The following is an 8,033-nucleotide window of genomic DNA, read 5'->3' on the forward strand; positions in this document are numbered from 1 at the left end:
CATTCTGATTCATTTTTGGGTTATATTCTTGAGTAGTTCAAATATCAGAACTTGCCAGTGCTCCTGTGATAAGTCTCCATTTGGACCTTTAATACATGTTACATTACTATCAACAACAATTTGTGAGGAGCAGAGCTTTAAATCATGTATTATCATTATGCTGCTATTTAGGAATGTTTAACTTGATTTTAAGTTGGGATCCACGGTAACTATGTGCTCTCCAAAGAATCTGTGGATTTTCATGACTTCAAGGCAGAGGATGTTTTCGGTTGAAACATTGCATTTCTTCTTAAGTGACGTACAAAACAGGTTATGGGATGGCAAAATGTGACAGTAATTAAGAGAATGTTTAAAAAATATTAATTGTTTTAATTTCAACACAGACAGAATACACCATGGAGGAAATAATACTGTTTTTAGATCTATAAAAATACATCTTAATTCATCTTACATCAAGCTTATGATTTAGTGTTCTATTACAATACTTGATTTTGAGAAACAGTCCATCACAATACTTGTGCGTATCATTAGCGGAGCATTAAAATATCTGTTTCATCACAATTTCAAACATTTACAGAAGCACCAGTGCATTCCACACAGGGCAATTCCACGGTAACAGAACAATGCTGTGACTCAGATTTTTCACTTTAAAATGTATGCCAAAAAAAACAAAACAATGATTGCAAAGATTAAGACACTGTTATTCTGTTACCAAACTTTGCATCTGCACACAAGTAAATGTGTTTTCTGGAAATTGTTAAAACTAGTCCTTGTGCATAAAGTTGAATGGTCTGAATAACTTTAATCTTTGGTTTTTACATTTTAAAGTGAAATATCTGAATCTCAGCATCATTCTGTTATCGTGGAATCGCCTCATAACAAGTATCACCTTGCAAATTGCTTATCATGTGATGAATCCTTAATTGAGTTGTTCACAGAGCTCTCCTCATGCAAATCTTGTATGGATGACAATGGGAGATTTGTTCAAAGCTAGTGCTATAAGCCCAGAGTTTCCCATTATATTCTAATGAGGCCCCTAAGGCTGCATTTAGACAGGTAGCTTAATTCTGATATTTTTTCCACTAATAGGTCGTTTGACCAATCACATCAGATCGAAGCACGTCAGATATGCATACGTCATCTGTTCGCTGTCAATCACCCTTCTGAACCAGTGATTAGGGTCCCCCATCTCCAGGACCAGAACTCACACCACAGTAAATTGGACAAAAACACATGCAGCTCCTATTCATTCAGAAGTTTGTGTTACCCTTGAACAGGGCAGACTGGATGAATTCCTGCTTGTGAGTGCTGTCGCAGTATGGTGGGTTAGCGGTGTACTTGCAGCCACACAGCTAAGCTTTGGAGTCCTTCTCAGGGACGAAGCGCTGAGGCATCAGGCCCTGGGCTTTAGCCTTGTGGGTTCCATCACAGAAAGGCTAAAACAGAAAGATGGGAGAAACAAGCCGGTGATTGAGTACCTGAATAATCTGCTGCTTTGGTATGCTAGAGCCAATCTGATCCAGAGTTCAATGAACCCGTTTCAATGAAAGCAGAGCGATGGGCACATGGTGGCCAACGTAAAGCACGATTGTCGTGCCCTCACCCGTTTCTCTCGGTGTCCACAAGTGCACCATGAGTGACGCTTTCCACATACAAGCTCCGCCTTGAAAGGCTTTTTGGAAGCGATGACAGGTTCAGTGGATAGAGTGGAGCGCTGGACCTGTAACGTAAATTTCAGATTTAGTGTAGCAAAACAGATTTCCTTTATGCAAATGCAGTGAATGCACCCTACAAACGCCGATGTGTGGTCAGCAAACACGAAAATGGAAAATTATATTACGGCAGATAAAATAAAAATCGCTTCCTCCCAATGCTATAGAGTAGGAGTAAATCCTCACTCCACAACATATTAATCAAATACAACTTGTAGACATGCACAAGACAGATTTGTGGTTGTTGTTGACCATGTCAAACGTCTTCATTGAGACTTTAATCTTTTGCTTACCTTTTGGGGCGGTAATAATCGGCCATATCCAAGGTTGTATCAAGGTTGCTAAAATCAATTTGCGCACTCTGCCTGAGTGCTAATGTTGTGCTAATGTTTGGTTGTGTGTGCGTAAGTAATCTGCAGCACTGTATATTGTTGTTTTTTTTACAACCAAATAAAGCCTTCACATTCATCGTATTCATATTAATGACAGACAATTAGCAACAAAAATGATAATGGCATCAACGTCAGCTGAACCTGAGATAAGGACGAGCAGAGATTTTGTGGAGCTAACGGTTGGCCATGTAGAGGTTGATTCCGGAATCAGTCACATGGGCCGCTGCACCCGGCTTCTCTCCAAGCAAGATGCGCAGCATTTGAGGGGATTTGATTATGAAAGAACTGCACCCGGCTTCTCTCCAAGCAAGATGCGCAGCATTTGAGGGGATTTGATTATGAAATAATTTCAACCTGGACTCAGGGGTAGATGTTGTGTGATATACTTGTCCATAGCTGTTGTTTGAAGTGTTGAAACACTGACTGAACAATAATTAAGTATATTTGGAGGGTATTTTGGTTGATTTATTTGGTTATTCATTGAAGTAGTTCTTTCGCTTTTAGAACTGTACTTATTTTGAGCATTTTGTTCTTGTAAAGCTATTGTAGTAGACTCAGGCCAGTGGCACACATTTATATAGTCATTAAATACCAGAAGTCAAATAAAAAAGGTCAATTCAATACTGAGACCAACTTTGTGATGGTTCTCAATGGAGATTTTAGATGAGATGCTCATTGTATTTACGAACAATGCACCCATACAGTGTACAGTACCATTGCCACTTACTGGCTCTTATTGGTATTGCTGGTTGTAAATACAAATACCTGCATACACACTGGACTGATAAGGAACACTGCCATAACTATTATTAGCAGTAGTATTATTATAAACATTTGACAAGTTGGGACAACCCTTCAGTTAACTCAATATAAATGATCCAGTAGTAGTAATTATGATTCCTCAATATACATTGAACATATTACAATGTAGGCAATTTGTGTTACAACACTACTTTTGGTGTCCCCCTCAGGAATTGCTCTTGAGAAAATGTAATGTAATGGTCCCCTCCAAAGTTGTTATCACGTAACATAGTAAACGTAAATCCAGGACCCTCAATTAGTATACGTTACATTTCGTATGGTGTGTATTAATATGCAAGTGTCCATAATCCATTTTGTATGATGTGTTATGGATTACAATTCATATAATATGTTACTTCTTGCAATTCATACAATATGTTACAAATTTTCAAAACGTTTGATATGTTAACAATTCCAATTTGTTGTAGCCAATGTTAGCTACTGTAGGTGGCAACCTAGCTAGGCTTGCTGTTAGGGTCAAGGTTAAAGGGTTAAGGTTAGGGGAAGGGTTAGCTAACATGCAAAGTAGTTGCATAGTAGCTAAAAAAGTATTTGCAAAGTTGTCCATGATGAGATTTGAACAACCCTTTGGGTTGCTTGATGTTCACATAATACACCCTCCTATCCACCCCTGACCAACCAACCACCCTACTTTTCATTTTTTCTTTAAGTAATCCTCGGTCTTATGTAACCATACCAAATGTAACTTATCATACTAATTTGAGTGTCCCGGATTTACAATGTGTCCCGGATTTACAGTCTTTAGTCTGAGACCAGGCTGGAGCGTAAACCAGTTTCCCCGTTCAAAGCCCATGGCAAGTCGTCTCAAAACAAAAGTGACAGACTAGGCTAGATTAAGAATGCGGAGTAATGAGTAGGATTCTGTGTTTTCACATGCATTAGGCTGTTTACACAGGCAGCCCAATTCAGATTTTTTTGCCCAAATATTGTTCTTTTGACTAATCAGATCAGATCTTTTGCCAATAATTGGGCAGCATATCAGAATTGGGACGCCTGTATAAACACAGCCAAAATGATGGCTTTTGATTTAAAAAATGCTTTATCTTCCTTCTCAATGAAAACTAGTTTGAAAAAACAAACACATTTTATGGAAAGGAGATGTTGTATAGGTTTCTGGACAATGCATCATGCTGCCTTGTTGACAACTTGACAACATGATCAAGCAGCACGTAGCCTGGTGGTTAGAGAGGTGAGACAGTGGCCGGAAGGTTGCGAGTTTGAATCTCGGGTCCAACTGGAAGATCTGGCGGGAAGTGAGCTGGCATCCATTGGTTACTGGTATGAAATACCTAGATGCAATTTGCCTGCTGTTGTGCCCTTGAGAAAGGCACTTAACCCTCACAACAACAGCTCCCCGAGTGCCCAGCGTGGCAGGCCCCACCCGCAACTCTCCAAAACCTGTATGTGTGTCTTTTGGAGGGGTTGGGTTAAAAGCGGTTATATTTTTCCTTACTCATTAACTTAGTTTAAGAACGATCATCATATATCAGCTATATGAAATTGCCAGACACAAGCATGTTTCTCAAAAGAATGTATGGTTTAGGGGAAAAAGATAAGAATGACAAAATGTGTATTGAAATAGTAGGCCATTATTTATTCCCTTATGGACAGTGACAAAACATAAATGCCTTTTTCCCATTTATCATAAATAAATTGTTTGTCAACAAGTGATTTATGAACAATGAATATAGGCGGTACAGTTATAAGGAAATTAGCTGCGTCATGCCATTTTTTAAAAGTTATTCATTTTAAACACTTTTTTCACTGAGCTGACTAGATCCTGGAAGATGACCTTGAAATGTGTGCCATCGCAGTAAGGTGCATTTTTGGTTTGCTTACAGGCACACAGCATAAGGGTGCTATCCTTCTCGGGAGTGAAGTGTCGTGGAGAGATGCTGGGTGCCTTAGTCCTGTGAGCACCGTCACAGAAGGGCTGACAGAGAGAGAGACTGTCAGTGCTATTGCTTCACTGATTTAAATGAGTTAATTATAGCACAGATTACAATCTCAGACATTATTCTCATGTAGAAGACCATATAGGAGAGCATATAGGCCTACATTACTACTGCTGGGAAAGGAAAGGGTTAATATCGCGTCCATTTTGGCTCATCGGTCCTAATCCTTTAGTTGTTGTTTTTTGACATTCAATGCTTTCGACTAGAACTCTGGGCCCGACATACATCGGGTTAGGGTCGGGCCTGGTTTTTTTCATCAATAACTAGGGTACAGGCTAGAGCCCTGCACGGGCATGAATTTGGAAATGCCCAAACACCCACCTGTTTCTTGCTGTGTCCACAGGCACACCAGACATAGCGTTTGCCTCCAGTCACTTTCACCCTGAAAGGCATCTTGGCAGCGACAACAGGTTTATTGGTCTGAGTGGAGCACTGCATCTGAGGAGGTAGTAGTTTAGATTAGTCACACAATAATAGTGCATTGCTTATGCTCGTCATATGAACAGCAGTGTAGATCCCGGCATTGAGAACTCATTGTGCAGTGGTACCCAAACGGTGGCAGGGGGGTGTGGGGGAGTTGTAATAGTAGAATGCGCAAGGTGAAATTACGAAATGAGGTAGTGCATCATCAGTACTCCTCTTGTCTTTGTCAGTTATCGCATACCTGAGAGAGCTATATATAACTTCTCAGAAATGTCCAGATCAACTAGCCCACGTCAGCTAATGTTTTTTAGCTGGGGTTTTTAGTCCAAAGATTTTGTAGTAATGGTCAAGTCACACAATGAATCACATGGATACACATTAGACATGGCGAAATATATAGAATTGCAAGAAAATTAGCTTTAAAACTGCAAAACATGTATCTGTACCCCATGACAAAATGGGTAGAATTGCAGGAAATAATATTTACACCTGCAACAAAACAAAAAAATCTCTCCTCCAACAACAGTTTGTGTCATGAACAGTGTTTGAGGTAGAAATGGGGGGTTGTTCCCCAATGCTGGGAGAGGGGCCTGAGATTAAAATAGTTTTATGTTCCAACCCAGCACTAGGAGAACTTACTATCTGAATGTAACTCGGAATTTCGTAGCCTATCCAGTGGACCTGACAAATTACTTTTGAACTTTGCTTTAGGTCAATTATTTGATTAAAGATTGAGATTTATTTGCACAATGCTGCTTCACTGACATATGAATGGCATATCTGTGCCATAGGTGAATACGGCGTTCTCTGTGCCATAGGTGAATACGACGTTCTCTAATGACTATACAGGTTTTCTTTGAACAGCTGCCCTTCCTTTATCTACTATGAACAGCATGTTGCTATTTCATACAATGCCTTATAATTAGTCTTTAAACGCTAGAATCTAGATTTATATATTTATTTATTTTATTCAAATGCACATGTCAACAGTAATACTTTGACAATCATATCGTCTATTTGAACTATTTTAGCGAGGGTTTATAGAGAAGCTGGAATCCAGATCGCCACAGAAAGCTGCCAAAAGGTGTTATTCTGTAACTATTGCACTTGCAGTCAATACTTACAAGCGACCAACATACAAACATGGATTTTCCTTGACTTTATACTTACCATTGAACTGGCAAGAGCCGTAAATAGCCGAGGTTGCCTCAAAGTTGCCCTGGTCCCATTACGCATTGTTCCTATGATCACGTTCATTCTTCCTGATACCGCACGCGAACGTCTTAGTAAATTTCACTGTAGACGGTTTAGCCTTTTTAGTAAAGCTGCCTTCTAAGAAAAGTCAGAGAAAACAATCTCCAGTAGCTTTCACTTCACCCTCTTCACACAAAAAAAAACAACATTAAAAAGACAAATTAGACCACGCACAACAAGTCTTAACTTCCAAATGGGCTTAAACCGCCAATGACAATGATTGTAGCACAGACAGGTAAACTATTGGCCTGTAAATGTCAACAGACGACCCAGGGCGGGGTCCACTACCATACAAGTCATCACCAATCATAGAGAATGATAGAAGCCTCTAGTAGCCAAAAGGCTGTTTTGGCATGGGCTGCATCATTGAAGGTTTCCGTCATACTTACGCCATTTTAAAGTCGTCAAATTAGTCAACTGGGTGGGTTTTCCTATGGGTTGTAGCTATAATGGTACAGATAGAAAGAGGAATCCCCTATCCAGGGGTGAAAGTAGAATACATTTTTCACGGTATTGGACCTCCTATATGTGCAAACATGTTTATGGGCCTAATCATATAATTACATATAGAATCCTTATTAATTCAATAGGATCTCTGTGGGCCTAGTCGTAAAGATTTGTCATGTAACTTTTAAAATGTATTACCTTTTATTGTGGCATAAACACAGGCAGTCATGATAGTCTCATCTGATTGTCAAATGATCACTTCAAAATGCTCCTTTACTAGGCTACCTGCACACGTTCATCCACTTGCAAAATATTTCCAGCCTCCAACAGGGTTGAATGGAAAGAGACACCTGTTACACAAAACACCATAAAATGTAATGACATTTGTGGATTCCATTAGACCGGAATTTGTGCGTCCACTGCTGTCCGCGAGCGTCTCAGTGTCAGCCACTCATCTCTGCCTTGGCAAAAATGCCAGTATTCTCATCTAACCACATCGCATTTCGGATCGTAGGCTATACCACCTGTTTTCAAGTCCATTCACTAACTTTTCATGGCTCTGACATGCGGTAATGATAAAAGTGGTGTAATAGCATAGATGTAATTTTTTTGTTTATGTTTTACTTATATAGCCTATCCCCACTATTTATTTTGCCGGGACCATACCGCCTTACTTTCACCTCTCTCTATCTATCTCTGTCACCAATCCTACATGTCTTCGTGTAGAGGTGCTCCTGAGCCACCTGGTCATGTTGGCAAGAGCTGCATTATAACAAATTCTACAGACTATAAAATGTATTGTACTACAACATCCAAATAACTCGAAAATGCCGTTTTTTTTCCTACAGGGTGAGCACAGATATGTTTCACTTTCAGAGATCAATCATATCACTGCAGTTTTTTCTTCCTCAGCATAACATGTTCTGTGCAATCAAGTCACAGGGTTCTTATACATCAACAGGTATCCAATATAATTCCAACCTGATCAAGCTAGACAACACCATTGCTTCTACAGTGTTTTGACTGAT

At 39.7% G+C, this 8,033-nt stretch overlaps 2 long non-coding RNA genes across 2 annotated transcripts; both read right to left on the reverse strand.

Moving 5' to 3' along the window:
* Positions 1–368: 368 nt before the first annotated feature.
* Positions 369–2,322, reverse strand: LOC135523257 (uncharacterized). Its single transcript, XR_010452818.1, has 3 exons — positions 2,006–2,322; positions 1,604–1,720; positions 369–1,436 (listed from the first exon to the last, which is right to left on the reverse strand). It is a non-coding gene; the product is annotated as an uncharacterized LOC135523257 (long non-coding RNA).
* Positions 2,323–4,495: 2,173 nt separating this feature from the next.
* Positions 4,496–6,834, reverse strand: LOC135523246 (uncharacterized). The gene is made up of 3 exons (XR_010452817.1): positions 6,475–6,834; positions 5,203–5,319; positions 4,496–4,859 (listed from the first exon to the last, which is right to left on the reverse strand). It is a non-coding gene; the product is annotated as an uncharacterized LOC135523246 (long non-coding RNA).
* Between the last annotated feature and the right edge of the window lie 1,199 nt (positions 6,835–8,033).

This window comes from Oncorhynchus masou, chromosome 4, assembly GCF_036934945.1.
Source record: "Oncorhynchus masou masou isolate Uvic2021 chromosome 4, UVic_Omas_1.1, whole genome shotgun sequence".
Lineage (NCBI taxonomy): Eukaryota > Metazoa > Chordata > Actinopteri > Salmoniformes > Salmonidae > Oncorhynchus > Oncorhynchus masou.